The 17,131-nt window shown below is 43.9% G+C and overlaps 1 protein-coding gene across 1 annotated transcript in view; it reads left to right on the top strand.

Moving 5' to 3' along the window:
* Positions 1-17,131, top strand: part of SLC43A1 (solute carrier family 43 member 1) — a 195,194-nt gene that overhangs the window by 54,030 nt on the left and 124,033 nt on the right. The gene's annotated exons all lie outside the window — the stretch shown is intronic.

Genomic DNA, 17,131 nt, shown 5'->3' with positions numbered 1-17,131 from the left:
AGCTTATTCAAAAGTATAGTTACTATTTAAACCATTTAATTCCTCGTATCCAAAGCCAATTTTCGATTTTAGTTTTTTTTATTTTTACCCCCTCTTCTTCCAAGAGCCATAACTTTTTTATTTTGTGTAAACATAGCCATTTGACGGCTTGTTTTTGGAAGATCGAGTTGTAGTTCTAAACAGTGCATTCCCATTTACCAAACAGGCAAAAAATTACGAGTGGAATGAAATTGTGCAAACTTTCAATTCTGTCCTTGAATTTTGAGTTTTATTTTTCCGGGATTAATTTTATGGTGAAAATGATCTGGAAACACTTTCTGACAACACTAATATTTTTTATTTTTCTGTCAATGGAGCTGTGTTTACTGTTTGTGTCCTGAGATGCCAGTTCTACGATACCAATTAATACATTTTTTTATTTATTTATGTTTTAATCAGGGGAAAAGAGGTGTGATTCAAATTCCCATGAATCTAATATATAAAGCTGAATGTGTGTATGTGTGTGTGTATGTATGTATGTGTGTATGTCCGGGATTGGCATCTGCACCGTCGCAGCTACAGCCACAAAATTTTGCACAGTCACATGTCTGGACCCTGAGAGCGTCATAGGCTATGTTGTGAGGTGAAATTTTAACCCCGTGCTTTCCAATTCACCAAACAATTTTGCCCCTATCTACATAATGGGGAAAAAGTGAAAGGAAAAGTGTTGGAGGCGTCGCAGCTACAGCCACAAAATTTTGCACAGTCGCACGTCTGGACCCTGAGAGCGTCATAGGCTACGTTGTGAGGTGAAATTTTAACCCCGTGCTTTCCAATTCACCAAACAATTTTGCCCCTATCTACATAATGGGGAAAAAGTGAAAGGAAAAGTGTTGAAGGCAAATTGACAGCTGCCAGATGTGAACAAGGGGGACTTAAAGAGTGAGAGCGATGGCGCCAAAGAGTATATACCGTACAGTTGCTAAGGTGGGGCCCCGACATGGGATACTCACCACACACGGGGATCTGAACACACACAAAAAAGGCGCCACACACTACCACGTACTTGAACACATATACCACCCTCAGCACACATTTCACCACACATACACCAACCACACCAACCTCGCCACATAAAAGTCGAAACACAAAAGTCGCCGCTCAAAACTCACCACGCGCAAAACTCGCCACATGCAAAACTAGGCTCACGCAAAACTCACCACACGTGCAAAACTCACCTCATGGAAAACTCGCCACACGCAAAACTTGCACACGCAGAAAAATTGCCACATGCACAAATGTTGCAACACATGCAAAAGTTGCCTCACACAAAACTTGCACATACTCAAAACGCACCACATATAAAACTCGCCACGCGCAAAACTCGCCATGCGCAAAACTTGCTGCACACAACTTGCTACACTAACCTGTTGCATGCAACTCGACACACAAAAAGTTGCTACACGCATGTCACCACACAAAACTCATCTCACAAAAGTCGCTACATGCATGTCGCCACATGCAACTCAACACACACAACTTGACACATGAAACTCGCCCTAAAACACACACAAGTCTGGTATTATCCTTCAAAAATAAAAATCTGATTAATAAGCAGACAAACTACAAGAGCAACAAATGTACCATATAGGATATACGGCAAGTGTCAGTCACATGACCTGTCTATTATATGTATGTGTGAGCTAATATATACTCCCGGGGGGAGGGCTTCCTGTTGGCTGGGGATTTATCAGGCTGCCAATTTAGCTTACAAATACTGAGGTAAAAATACTGACCAAATAACGTGTGAACACAGTCTAATACAGGAGATGACACACATATATACTATATACAGGAGGAGATGACACACAGATATATACTATATACAGGAGGAGATGACATACAGGTATATACTATATACAGGAGGAGATGACACACAGGCATATACTATATACAGGAGCAGATGACATACAGGTATATACTATATACAGGAGGAGATGACACACAGGTATATACTATATACAGGAGGAGATGACACACAGGTATATACTATATACAGGAGGAGATGACACACAGGTATATACTATATACAGGAGGAGATGACATACAGGTATATACTATATAAAACAGGAGATGACACATAGGTATATAGAGGAGGAGATGACATACAGCAAGTATATACTATATACAGGGGAGATGACATACAGGTATTTACTATATACAGGAGATGACATACAGGTATATATTATATATAGGAGGAGATGACATACAGGTATATAGTATATACAGAAGAGATGACATACAGGTATATAATATATACAGGAGGAGATGACACATGGGTATATACAATATACAGGAGAAGATGACATACAGCAGGTATATACTATTTACAGGGGAGATGACATACAGGTATATACTATACACAAGAGAAGACATACAGGTGTATACTATATATAAGGGAGATGACAAACAGGTATATACTGAGGTGAAAATGAGGGGTGTGAGGTGAAAATGAAAAGGTGTGAGTGCAAAATGAGAGGAGTGAGGGAAAATAGTGGAGTGATCGGAAAATGACAGATGTGAGGTCGAAATGACAAGTGTTAGGGGGGAATGAGAGGAGTGAGGGGGAAAATAAGAGGAGGGAGGGGGAAAATGAGAGGTGTAAGGGAGAAAATGAGAGGTGTAAGGGAGAAAATGAGAAGCATGATGAGAAAATAAGAGAAGTGAGGTGCTATAACTAACCACAGATATTTACTATGTCCAGGCAACGCCGGGCTCTTTAGCTAGTATATATATATATTGTATATATATAAATATATGTTTATTTATTTATTCAAAACCTTTTTGTAAATGTTTTACTTTATTTCTTAGCCCCATAGGGAACTTGAGCCTGCGCTTGTCCGATTGCTTATACTACATAATGCAATACCACAGTTTTACAGTGTATAGTAGTGAAGACTGCAATCTTGTGTGAATGAACTTCAAAGGAGTGCAAAGATGGCAGTGATGGGAGCTGCTACATTTAAAGGGAATCTGTCACCCCCAAAATTGATGATGAGGTAAGCCCACCATCATCAGGGGCTTATTTACAGCATTCCGTAATGCTGTAGATAAGCCCCGATGTTACCTGAAAGAGGAGAAAAAGAGGTTAGATTATACTCACCCAGGGGCGGTCTCGCCACGGTCCGCGTCCGATGGGTGTCTCAGGTCCGCTCCGGCGCCTCCCATTTTCATTCCATGATGTCCTCTTCTTTGCTTCCTGTTGCGGCTCCTGCGCAGGCGTACTTTGTCTGCCCTTTTGAGGGCAGAGCAAAGTACTGCAGTGTGCAGACACCGGGCCTCTCTGACCTTTCCTGGCACCTGCGCACTGCAGTACTTTGCAGTACCTCTTTTTCTCCTCTTTCAGGTAACATCGGGGGCTTATCTACAGCATTCCAGAATGCTTTAGATAAGCTCCTGATGACAGTGAGCTTACCTCACCATCGATTTTGGGGGTGACAGGTTCCCTTTGAGGCTGTGTTCACACGTTCCGGTTTTTTCGCGTTTTTTTCGCGGTTTTTCCCTATAAAAACGCTATAAAACCACAAAAAAAACCGCATACAATAAGCATCCCATCATTTAGAATGAATTCCGCATGTTTTGTGCACATGATGCGTTTTTTTCCGCAAAAAAAACGCATCAGGCACAAAATCCGGACATGCTCTATCTTTTTGCGGTTTTTCTGCGGATTTCCCACTCCAAAATGCATTGGGAAGTGTCCGGAAAAAACCGCGGCAAAAACGCGGCAAAACCGTGGCAAAAACGCGTCAAAACCGCGGCAAAAAACGCATGCGGTTTTCTTGCGGATTTCATGCAGAAAATGTCCGGTTTTTCACAGGAATTTTCTGCATGAATTCCTGAACGTGTGCACATAGCCTTAATGCCGCTATTAGAGATTGAGAATAGAATCTAAATAGTTAACAGCAACGATCGGAGCTCAGCTCTGGCTGCTGCTGTAAGAGACACATGCTGGCTACAGTATGTTACATAGCAGGCAACTAACGTGTGTGGAGGAACACACATGTACATTTGAGCTAAGTGGTTAAAGAGGAAATGTTTTTACTAACTCTACAAAATATTGAATATTGATACATTCAGTATAAAAATCAAAACCTTTTAGATCAGTGTTTCTTAAACTGGTGGACTGCACTGTTAAAGAGTACCTGCCATAGAGAAAAAATAAAACCCATAAGCCATCTCCACAGAGGGGACATATTGCCCTCCCACTGAACATATGGGATTAATGATAGCTGCGGAAGAGAGAAACTAATTATAACTGGGGTAGTGATAAAGAACTAACACCTCAACCTCCATTCAAGTAGGGACCTCCTGCAGTAACCAGGTAATTACAGCAGAATCTGCTCTGAAAGCCAAACACTAAGGCCGGGGTCACACACAATGTATAAAACATCTGTCTGATTATGTCTGCTGAGAATCGCACAAATGTTCTCCGTATGGTGATCCGTATCTCATCCATGTGCAATGCCAGGATGCATTTTTTTCTCATCCGTATGGTGAGATTTTCTCACACACTTGCAAAATGAGCAAATAATGGCTGAGCCTTTCCTGTCACCTGCCCAATGCCTGAGAATTTCTCGCAAGTCACCCCCTGTGCTGTGCTATTTTTTCTCGCAGTTATAGACTTGCATTGGCGTTTCTCAGCTGAGATACGCGGACAATCGCAGCATTCTGCGATTTCACTTGCATGCGTAATACAAACAAGAAAACAACGGATAATAGGAGCTGCCCCATAGATTAACATTGGTCCGAGTTCTATGCGATTTTTTATCGCATAGCACTCATCCATATTACAGACTAGTGTGACTCCGGCCTAATACTGGGATACGTTTATGCAGAGGCTGGGATGTACACTTACGAGGCATAGAGCTTCTTCTGAACAAAGCACGGATCTGAGACTTTTTGGAGCCAGTGGTCAGTGATGAATATTGGGGTTTTTCTTTGATACGATACTTATGGGAGACACATTTTCTTTTCATCTTTGTAGCAAAGGGACGAACATAACGCATTCACTCACATCACCGTAAAGCAAGCAGAACCCCTCTAACTTACTATTGGTCCAATGCATGGCGCTATCTATGCCATGTTTCACCTTTATAAACTGGTAAAATCGCAATAAGAAAAATGACGACAATATATACTACCAGGAGCAAAGGTACCCTGCAAGTTGGGGAACTCATAAAAATTCTAACAGACAAAGCACATCCCGCAACCAGCCCCCACATGAGCTCACCAAGGAGAGGTATGTGGGTGGAACCTTGACCTAATGAAAACCATAGTTTTGATTTCTGTCATTGGTCAGTCCTAAATGGCACAGCTTACTGTGGGTTCTGTCTATTTTCCTAAGGAGTGCCTCACTCCACTAAGCTCTGAGCTATTTCTGTGGCATCAGGTGTAGTCATTTTCTTTTGTTATCCCTTTTATGTTATGTAATTGCATATACCATATTATTTTGTCCCATTTTGTATCGTCTTTGTATATTTTTTTTTATAAACACTGTCTGCTTTTCCGGATTAAATATATAAAATTCAATCGCTCTGATCCTCTTGCTCTGTAAACTGCACCCTAATCTGACAGCAGCATAATGTAGGAAAAGAGATCCTGATTCTAGAAATATATCACTTAGTTTACTGAGTGCAACAGTTGTGACACAATCAGAATGTGTAGATGTATCATGTAACAGAGCTGAAAAGCTGCCCCAACCACACCAGTTTCTCTATGTACATTGTCTATTTACAGTGAGCTGCTTATCACAGGAGGGGGTGTGGTTGTATGACTTGGCAGTAGGCAGCCAGTCCCAGCAATGATATTGTCCTAGTGATTAAACCTTCATTGTAAGTAAAGAACAGCACACCGCTTAATAAATGACACAATATTGAGAACTATGTTTTAGCCCCTATCCTTCACTAAAGACAAGCTTCTTGTGCGACGTCCATTATTTTTAATTCCACTGAGTCTATCTATGTTTATGGGACATGCCTTTACTGATTCCAGAGCTGCAAAGAAATGTATTGACCCATCACTATCCAGAAAGGCTGAAAGTTTCCTTCTGTTGTTTGTGGAAGTTTCTGAATCTAATCCCCGTGAATGGCTCCACAATTCCTGGTGGTCATATCCAGGTGCGGATTAAGATAGCCAGGGCCCTGGGCAGTTTAGAAGGCGTGACTCCTCCCCAGGTACCTGATGTATCATGTGACATGTCTCCATGATCCCCTTTGATAGATCATGTGATTGGTCATGTGAGTAACACACAGTAGTAGATGGAAAATGACAAGAATAGCGAAAAATTTTTCCCTTATGAACAACACTATACATAATATAGCAGGGTAAGAGATTCATTTTCCCAAGGGGCCAAATGAGAGACCATGACTGCTGTGGAGGCCAAACCAATAGGCTGGAATAAATTTGAATTAATCATCGCCCCACTTTTCAGTTTTTGAATTTCCACAAAAATTTTAAATAACCAATAAATTTCGTTCAACTTCACACTTGTGTTCCACTTGTTGATTCTTCATTAAAAAATTACATTTGGTATCTTTATGTTTGAAGCATGATATGTGGGAAAAAGTTGAAAAGTTCCAGGGGGCTGAATACTTTCATAAGGCACTGTATGTCCATAAGGTCACATGGTTAGACCACATGACTGGGTCTTTAGCACTGAGAGGGAAGGAGACATTGTGTATACACAGTGTAGTCACCTAGGAAAAGTGGAGCATATAGGAAACAGACAGAACCAGAATCATAGAATGGTAGAGTTGGAAGGGACCTCCTGGGTCATCTGGTCCAACCCTCTGCTCAAAGCAGGATTCACTAAATCATCCCAGACCGATGTCTGTCCAGCCCCTTTTTGAAGATTTCCATAGAAGTAGAACTCACCACCTCTCGTGGCAGCCTGTTCCACTTATTGATCACCCTAACTGTGAACAAAAAATTCTAATATCTAATCTGTGTCTCCTCCCATTCAGTTTTATCCCATTGCTTCTAGTCTTTCTTTGTGCAAATGAGACTAAAGATGATCCTTCTACAATGTGACAGCCCTTGAGATATTTGTAGACAGCTATTAAGTCTTCTGTCAGTCTTCTTTTTTGCAAGCTAAACATTTCTAAATCCTGTAAACGTTCCTCATAGGACATGGTTTGCAGACCTGTCACCATTCTGGCAGGGTTAAATGGCAGAAAAAATTGGCGTGGGCTCCCGCGCAATTTTCTCTGCCAGAGTAGTAAAGCCAGTGACTGAGATATTAATAGCCTGGAGAGGGTCCATGGTTATTGCCCCCCCCAGGCTAAAAACATCTACCCCCAGCCACCCCAGAAAAGGCACATCTGGAAGATGCGCCTATTCTGGCACTTGGCCACTCTCTTCCCATTCCCGTGTAGCGGTGGGATATGGGGTAATGAAGGGTTAATGCCACCTTGCCATTGGAAGGTGACATTAAGCCAAATTAATAATGGAGAGGCGTCAATTCTGACACCTATCCATTATTAATCCAATAGTAGTAAAGTAGTAAAAACCAGCAGAGGGCGCCTCACTGCGAATGAAGGTAAATATAGGTCATTGACCTAGTTTCCATTCATTCGCTGGGGTTTTGCAGCCACGAGCACCGCTGCATCAGCAGAGCTCCTGGCTGTAAAATATTTTAACCCCTTCAGATGGATTTACATCATGGGACGTTACAGATCTTCGGAAGGTATGTATATTGTTGGTTTATTATTTTTTCTTTGTTATAGAGCGAGGGTCTTCAGATGGATTGAGCTTAGAATAAAATATTACAACAACCTTTGTGTTTATTTCATTAAAATACTTTTTAATAATGTGTTTGTTTGTTTTTTAACCCTTTACTACTATTGGATTAATAATGGATAGGTGTCAGAATTGACGCCTCTCCATTATTAATTTGGCTTAATGTCACCTTACAATGGCAAGGTGGCATTAACCCTTCATTATCCCATATCCCACCGCTACACGGGAATGGGAAGAGAGTGGCCAAGTGCCAGAATAGGCGCATCTTCCAGATGTGCCTTTTCTGGGGTGGCTGGGGGCAGATGTTTTTAGCCTGGGGGGGGATGGGGGGGCAATAACCATGGACAATCTCCACGCCAATTTTTTCCGCCATTTAACCCTTTAATTTAATAGCTAGAACGGCCAAATTTTGCATATACGCACTACTAACATTAGTAGTGTGGAATATGCAAAAAAAATGGGGATATGAGATGGTTTACTGTATGTAAACCATGTCTCATATCATGTCGGGTTTAGGAAGGAGATAGCAAAAGCCGGCAATTGAATTACCGGCTTTAAAGCTATCTAGCGCTGTATGAAATAATATATATACAGTACATATATGTGTCTCACTGACATCTATATATATAATTGTCTAAGGGTTTTTCCGTCTGTCTGTCTGTCTGTCTGTCCAGGAAATCCCGCGTCTCTGATTGGTCAATGGGCCGCCAGGCCTCGACCAATCAGGGACGGGCACAGTGACAATGATGTCATAAAGGACGTAGACATCCCGCGTCTGATTGGTCGAGGCTGCCAGGCCTCGACCAATCAGCGACGGGCACAGTGACGATGATGTCATAAAGGACGTAGAAATCCCGCGTTTCTGATTCAGCTACGGGCACAGTATCGACGTAGATGTCATAATGGTTGCTATGGCGACGATGATGTCATAAAGGTTGCCTCGACCAATCAGCGACGGGCACAGTCTGCCGCGAATTCTGGAATCATCATTGTCCATATACTACGGGGACATGCATATTCTAGAATACCCGATGCGTTAGAATCGGGCCACAATCTAGTATATATATATATACCTATTCTATGTGTACACATTTATTCTACCTATTCTATTGTAAGCTGTCAGTGTGATTTTACTGTACACCGCACTGAATTGCCGGCTTTTCTCTCTAACACCACTGCGTATTTCTCGCAAGTCACACTGCTGGTCCGTGTGTAATCCGTATTTTTCTGGCTTCCATAGACTTTCATTGGCGATTTTTTTGCGCAATACGGTGACAAACGCAGCATGCTGCGATTTTCTACGGCCGTAGAAAGCCGTATAATACAGATCAGTAAAATACGGCAGATAGGAGCAGGGGCATAGAGAATAATTGGGCTGTGTGTAATGCGTGTTTTACGGACGTATTTTATGCGCTCATACGTCCGTAAAACTCGCTAGTGTGACGCCGGCCTAATACATCCCAGAATTTCATTTGCCTTTTTTTGCTGTGGCATCACACTGTTGACTCATGTTCAGTTTATGATCTATTAGTATTCCCAAGTCTTTTTAACATGTGCTGTTGCTTAGCCCTATTCCTCCCATTCTGTATATGCTTTTAGATTTTTATTGCCCAAATGTAGTACTTTGCATTTTTCCCTGTTAAAAACCATTCTGTTAGTTGCTGCCCACTGCTCCAGTTTATTTATATCGTTTTGAATCCTCGCTCTCTTCTCTAGTACAACCCCTGGCAAAAATTATGGAATCACCGGCCTTGGAGGATGTTCATTCAGTGTTAGGGCTAGCGGAACGCACCGAGTAAATAGAGATGTTTATTATAAACTAGATGGTGGCCCGATTCTAACGCATCGGGTATTCTAGAATATGCATGTCCATGTAATATATTGCCCAGCGACGTAGTATATTGCCCAGCGACATAGTATATTGCCCAGCGATGTAGTATATTGCCCAGCGACGTAGTATATTGCCCAGTCACGTAGTATATTGCCCAGTCACGTAATATACTGCCCAGCGACGTAGTATATTGCCCAGCCCACTTAATATATTGCCCAGCCACATAGTATATTGCCCAGCCACGTAGTATATTGCCCAGCGACGTAGTATATTGCCCAGCGACATAGTATATAGCCCAGCGACATAGTATATTGCCCAGCGACATAGTATATTGCCCAGTCACGTAGTATATTGCCCAGCGACGTAGTATATTGCCCAGCCCACGTAGTATATTGCCCAGCGACGTAGTATATTGGCCAGGCATGTAGTATATTGCCCAGCCACATAGTATATTGCCCAGTCACATAGTATACAGCACAGAGCCACGTAGTATATTGCCCAGCCACGTAGTATATTGCCCAGCCACGTAGTATATTGCCCAGTTACGTAGTATATTGCCCAGTTATGTAGTATATTGCCCAGTTACGTAGTAAATTGCCCAGCCACGTAGTATATTGCCCAGCCACGTAGTATATTGCCCAGCCACGTAGTATATTGCCCAGCCATGTAGTATATTGCCCAGCGACGTAGTATATTGCCCAGTGACGTAGTATATAGCCAAGCCACGTAGTATATTGCCCATCCACGTATATTGTCCAGCCACGTAGTATATTGCCCAGCCCACGTAGTATACAGCACAGAGCCACGTAGTATATTGCACAGCGACGTAGTATATTGCACAGCGACGTAGTATACAGCACAGAGCCACGTAGTATATTGCACGGCGACGTAGTTTACAGCACAGAGCCACGTAGTATATTACCCAGTCACGTAGTATATTGCCCAGCGACGTAGTATATTGCCCAGTTACGTAGTATATTGCCCAGTTACGTAGTAAATTGCCCAGCCACGTAGTATATTGCCCAGTCACGTAGTATATTGCCCAGCCACGTAGTATATTGCCCAGTTACGTAGTATATTGCCCAGTTACGTAGTAAATTGCCCAGCCACATAGTATATTGCCCAGTCACATAGTATACAGCACAGAGCCACGTAGTATATTGCCCAGCCACGTAGTATATTGCCCAGCCACGTAGTATATTGCCCAGTTACGTAGTATATTGCCCAGTTACGTAGTAAATTGCCCAGCCACGTAGTATATTGCCCAGTCACGTAGTATATTGTCCAGCCACGTAGTATATTGCCCAGCCACGTAGTATATTGCCCAGCGACATAGTATATTGCCCAGCGACATAGTATATAGCCCAGCGACGTAGTATATTGCCCAGTGACATAGTATATAGCCCAGCCACGTAGTATATTGCCCAGCCACATAGTATATTGCCCAGCCACATAGTATATTGCCTAGTTACGTATTATACAGCACAGAGCCTCGTAGTATATTGCCCAGCCACGTAGTATATTGCTCAGCCACGTAGTATATTGCCCAGTTACATAGTATATTGCCCAGTCACGTAGTAAATTGCCCAGCCACATAGTATATTGCCCAGTCACGTAGTATATTGCCCAGCCACGTAGTATATTGCCTAGTTACGTAGTATACAGCACAGAGCCACGTAGTATATTGCACAGCGACGTAGTATACAGCACAGAGCCACGTAGTATATTGCCCAGCCACATAGTATATTGCCCAGCTACGTAGTATATTGCCCAGTTACGTAGTATATTGCCCAGTCACGTAGTATATTGCCCAGCCACGTAGTATATTGCCCAGCCACGTAGTATATTGCCTAGTTACGTAGTATACAGCACAGAGCCACATAGTATATTGCCCAGCCACGTAGTATATTGCCCAGCCACATAGTATACAGCCCAGTTACGTAGTATATTGCACAGCCACGTAGTATATTGCCCAGTCACATAGTATATTGCACAGCGACGTAGTATACAGCACAGAGCCACGTAGTATATTGCCCAGTCACGTAGTACATTGCCCAGTCACATAGTATATTGCCCAGTCACGGAGTATATTGCCCAGTGACGTAGTATACAGCAGCAGGCGCTAGCGGACAACGGAGGGTGAGTATAGCAGGTTTTTTGTTTTTTTACTATTTTTAACATTACTTTTTTTACTATTGATGTCGCATAGGCAGCATCAATAGTAAAAGGTTGGGGACACACAGGGTTAATAGTGGTGGTAACGGAGTGCGTTACCCGCGGCATAACGCGGTCCGTTACCGCCGGCATTAACCCTGTGTTAGCGGTGACCGGAGGGGAGTATGGAGCGGGCGCCGGGGACAGTGACTGCGGGAAGCATGGAGCGGAGCGCCGGGGACACTGCGGGGAATATGGACCGGAGCGCCAGGGACAGTGACTGCGGGAAGCATGGAGCGGAGCGCCAGGGACACTGCAGGGAGTATGGACCGGAGCGCCGGGGACAGTGACTGCGGGAAGCATGGAGCGGAGCGTCGGGGACACTGCGGGGAGTATGGAGCGGAGCGCTGGGGACACTGACTGCGGGAAGTAAGGAGCGGCCATTTTCTTCCGGACTGTGCCCGTCGCTGATTGGTCTCGGCAGCCATGACAGGCAGCTGGCGAGACCAATCAGCGAATGAATAACCGTGACAGAAGGACAGACAGACGGAAGTGACCCTTAGACAATTATATAGTAGATGGTGCATTCGCAGCTCAGGGTCCACCGTGCAGGAAAACCTGCTGCTAGTGAATGGTGGCACTGTTTGGCGGTATAGACTAGCTCTGTTACCTCGCAGAGTAGCCGTGAAAGGAAAGCACTGTGCCCTGTTAGCCTCACAGGAGCACAAGCTTACTGCCAAGCTGATAGCAGTCAGTGGTTATGCAACACGCAATCTCCTCGCCGGAGAAGCCGGTATTCTAGGGGCTTATTTCATCTGGGTCCCTGAACACACTCATACAATCTCCTCACCGGAGGTGCCGGTATTCTAGGGGCTTATTTCAGCCGGATCCCTGAATACGTTTTCACATAACCACACTGGCGCAAAGCACATAACTTAGATTTGATACTAGCGCATGGCCGTGTGGCCATGCGAACCTTATATAGCTGCACCACGTACAGGACCTTCCTAGAAGGACCAATGATAGACTGCCACAGAGCCTGAGGAACTTCAGGACCTTCTTGGAGAACCAATGGGTCTTGCTGCAGTATCTAAGCATGTGAACCTCGATCTCCAATGAGAGATCTTAGCCTGGGCATGCTCAGAAGGGGAAAAGCAGGACTTAGTCCCAAAAGCGTCTGCTCGCCGCTGCCCAACACTGGCTTCAATGGCAGAAGCTGGAAAAACAGCAGTAATCCTATGCACAGAGTGAGACTGAGCAAGACGCTGGGAATGATGTCTCTGCTGAGCAGGCTCCAGTGCGGCAGGAGAAGAATGGGAGACTGTTGTGAATTCTGTGGCAGAGCTCCCTCCTGTGGTCACAAGTGGTACTTCGGCTGATTCTCTCTGGGAGCTTCCGTTTGTGGAGGAAACTGGTACTGCTGCTTCTGAGTTTCCTCCCTCAGGTGATCTGGTGAGGTCGTTAGGTGCTTCTCTACTTAACCCCACCTAATGCTTTGATTCATGCTTCCTGTCAATGTTCCAGTGTTGGACTTGTGTTTCTCTGGATCATTCCTGTGGCCTGCTGCTCTGCATAGCTAAGTGCTTCTTTGCTATTTGTTGCTATTTTTTCTGTCCAGCTTGTCTATTTGTTTTGCTGGAAGCTCTGGGACGCAAAGGGTGTACCTCCATGCCGTTAGTTCGGTACGGAGGGTCTTTTTGCCCCTTTGCGTGGTTTTCTTTAGGGTTTTGTGTAGACCGCAAAGTTATCTTTCCTATCTTCGTTCTGTCTAGAATATCGGGCCTCACTTTGCTGAATCTATTTCATCCCTACGTTTGTCTTTTCATCTTACTCACAGTCATTATATGTGGGGGGCTGCCTTTTCCTTTGGGGTATTTCTCTGAGGCAAGGTAGGCTTATTTTTTCTATCTTCAGGCTAGTTAGTTTCTCAGGCTGTGCCGAGTTGCATAGGGAGCGTTAGGCGCAATCCACGGCTGCCTCTAGTTGTGTTTGGAGAGGATCAGGGATTGCGGTCTGCAGAGTTCCCACGTCTCAGAGCTCGTTCTATTATTTTGGGTTATTGTCAGATCACTGTATGTGCTCTGACCTCCATGTCCATTGTGATACTGAATTGCCTATCATAACAGGAGACCACAGCGGAGATGGCCTGAGATTCCCCCTGTGCAGAGGCGGGAACTCGACCCCTCACATTCAGTTGTTTAATTTTGTAGAAAAAAAAAACAGATCACAGACATGGCACAAAACTAAAGTCACTTCAAATGGCAACTTTCTGTCTTTAAGAAACAGTAAAAGAAATCAAGAACAAAAAATGTGGTAGTCAATAATGGTTACTTTTTGTAACCAAGCATAGGGCAAAATTTATGGAGGCACTCAGTTATGAGGGAAAAAATTATGGAATCATGAAAAACAAACAAAACACTCCAACACATCACTAGTATTTTGTTACACCACCTCTGGCTTTTATAACAGCTTGCAGTCTCTGAGGCATGGACTTAATGAGTGTCAAACAGGACTCTTCATTAATCTGGCTCCAACTTTTTCTGATTGCTGTTGCCAGATCAGCTTTGCAGGTTGGAGCCTTGTCATGGACCATTTTCTTCAACTTCCACCAAAGATTTTCAATTGGATTGAGATCCGGACTATTTGCAGGCCACTACATTGACCATATGTGTCTTTATTCAAGGAATGTTTTCACAGTTTTTGTTCTATGGCAGAATGCATTATCATCTTGAAAAATGATTTCATCATCCATAAACATCCTTTCAATTGATGGGATAAGAAAAGTGTCCAAAATATCAACATAAACTTGTGCATTTATTGAAGATGTAATGACAGCTATCTCCCCAATGCCTTTACCTAACATGCAGCCTCATATCATCAATGACTGTGGAAATTTGCATGTTCTCTTCAGGCAGTCATCTTTATAAATCTCATTGCAACAGCACCAAACAAAAGTTCCAGCATCATCACCTTGCCCAATGCAGATTCGTGATTCATCTCTGAATATGACTTTCATCCAGTCATCCACAGTCCACGATTGCTTTTCCTTAGCCCATTGTAACCTTGCTTTTTTCTGTTTAGGTGTTAATGATGGCTTTCTTATAGCTTTTCTGTATGAAAATCCTATTTCCTTTAGGCGGTTTCTTACAGTTCTCTCACAGACGTTGACTTTAGTTTCCTCCCATTCGTTCCTCATTTGTTTTGTTGTGCATTTCATGTTTTGAAGACATTTTGCTTTAAGTTTCCAGTCTTGACGCTATGATGTCTTCCTTGGTCTACCAGTATGTTTGCCTTTAACAACCTTCCATGTTGTTCGTATTTGGTCCAGATTTTAGCCACAGCTGACTGTGAACAACCAACATCTTTTGCAACAATGTGTGATGATTTACCTTCTTTTAAGAGTTTGATATTCTCTCCTTTGTTTCAATTGACATCTCTCGTGTTGCAGCCATGATTCATGACAGTCCACTTGGTGCAACAGCTCTCCAAGTTGTGATCACTCCTTTTTAGATGCAGACTAACGAGCAGATCTAATTTGATGCATGTGTTAGTTTTGGGAATGAAAATTTACAGGGTGATTCCATAATTTTTTCCCTCATAATTGAGTGACTCCATAATTTTTACCCTACGCTTGGTTACAAAAAGTAACCATTACTTACCACATTTTTTGTTCTCGATTTCTTTTACTGTTTCTTAAAGCCAGAAAGTTGCCATTTGAAATTACTTTAGGTTTGTGCCATGTCTGTGATCTGCTTTTTATCTACAGAATTAAAAAACTGAATGAACATCCTCCAAGGCCGGTGATTACATAATTTTTGCCAGGGGTTGTATTAGCTATCTCTCCTAGCTTTGTGTCATCAGCAAATTTAATCAGTGTACCCTCAATTCCTTCATCTAAATCATTGATAAAGATGTTGAACAATACAGGGCCCACGACAGAACCCTGTGGTACCCCACTTGAGACATTCTTCCAACTGGATGTGCAGCCATTTGCGTCCACTCTTGAAAGAGAAACCACAACCCCAGCTCGGATAGCTGTGTGATAAAGACTGTGCATGTAAGGCGAAGTTAGGACTCAAAAATCACTGCACCATTCTAATATCTGCATGACTTTACCAGAAAGTAAATGTGATTGCTGCATTGGAATTGAATCTCTGTTAAGTCAATGTGGAGCGCCCCCAGACACAGGGCCACGAGTTCTCGATACCGGGCCCCTCAGTCTCTGTATTGGGGTCATCACGGTGGCTAGAACCGGTCCGTGACCCTGCTAAGGGGCGCCCAATGAAAGGTGATGGTATAATGCGTGGTGCGAGGCGCGATGAATAACAAGGACACAGGGTTGCAGTCTCTTTACCTCTTTACTGAAGGCTTTGGGATCCGCAATCCAGAGCACTGCTAACAGGGCTGGCTGAGACCGGCCGGTCCGAAGACACATCCGGAGTTTCCTTTGCAGGTGGAAATCAGTGCCTACCCACTAGCGCCTGTGTGTTGTAGTCCTTCCCTGCTGAGCACCATGGGATAGTCCTCACAACTGTTGTGTCTGTGTTCGTTGTTCTTTCTCTCTCTCTTCGTCCCCCAGATGATATGGTTAGGACGCACCCGTATGACGGGTAGGCCTGGAGTTATTCTGGGACCCTAGAGATGCCCCTCTCCCACAGTTGCCTCCCTTGTCTGCTTAGGTGATTTAGGTGAGACAGCCAACCTATAATTAACTGTCCTGCCATGTTGAAGTAATGCGTAAAGTCTCTTACTTTCTCGGTGCTCCAGCCACCGCTATGCGCCTCAGAAGGATGTTGCCTCAGTCTCACGGCACGACTTCTTCTGGCTCTATCTCCTTTACACTGTGATCCCGCTTCTCACTTCTCCACAATCAACTTCGCTTCGTGTCCTTTCTTAGAATACCGCCGCAAGGTAGTGCAGGCGCGGCTCTGTAACGATCTGTTCTCTTTCTAGACCGCTGTCAGAATCCCACCCCTGACAGGTTCTCTCTCGAACTCTCCCGGGCTCTTTCTGTCTAACTTCCTGTCCAACCCCCAGTTTTACCAGAGTGTGAAGAGTGGCCTACTAGATAGAACCACTCCCCCTTGTGGCCGGAGTGTGAAGTGTCATGTGTGTTTGTGATACCTGGTCAGAACTCCTTTAGTGCCATCAGACGTACCATCACTCCCTTTAGCGGCAGAGTGTCATATGTTATGATAAGGTAATTCAGTACCACAATGGACATAGAGATCAGAGCACATACAGTGACCTGACAATAACCCAAAAACATAGAACGAGCTCTGAGACGTGGGAACTCTGCTGACCGCAATCCCTAATCCTCCCCAACCACACTAGAGGCAGCCGTGGATTGCGCCTAACGCTCCCTATGCA

The sequence above is a fragment of the Ranitomeya imitator genome, chromosome 2 (assembly GCF_032444005.1).
Source record: "Ranitomeya imitator isolate aRanImi1 chromosome 2, aRanImi1.pri, whole genome shotgun sequence".
Taxonomy (NCBI): domain Eukaryota; kingdom Metazoa; phylum Chordata; class Amphibia; order Anura; family Dendrobatidae; genus Ranitomeya; species Ranitomeya imitator.
This window is presented reverse-complemented; position numbering and strand designations above follow the sequence as displayed.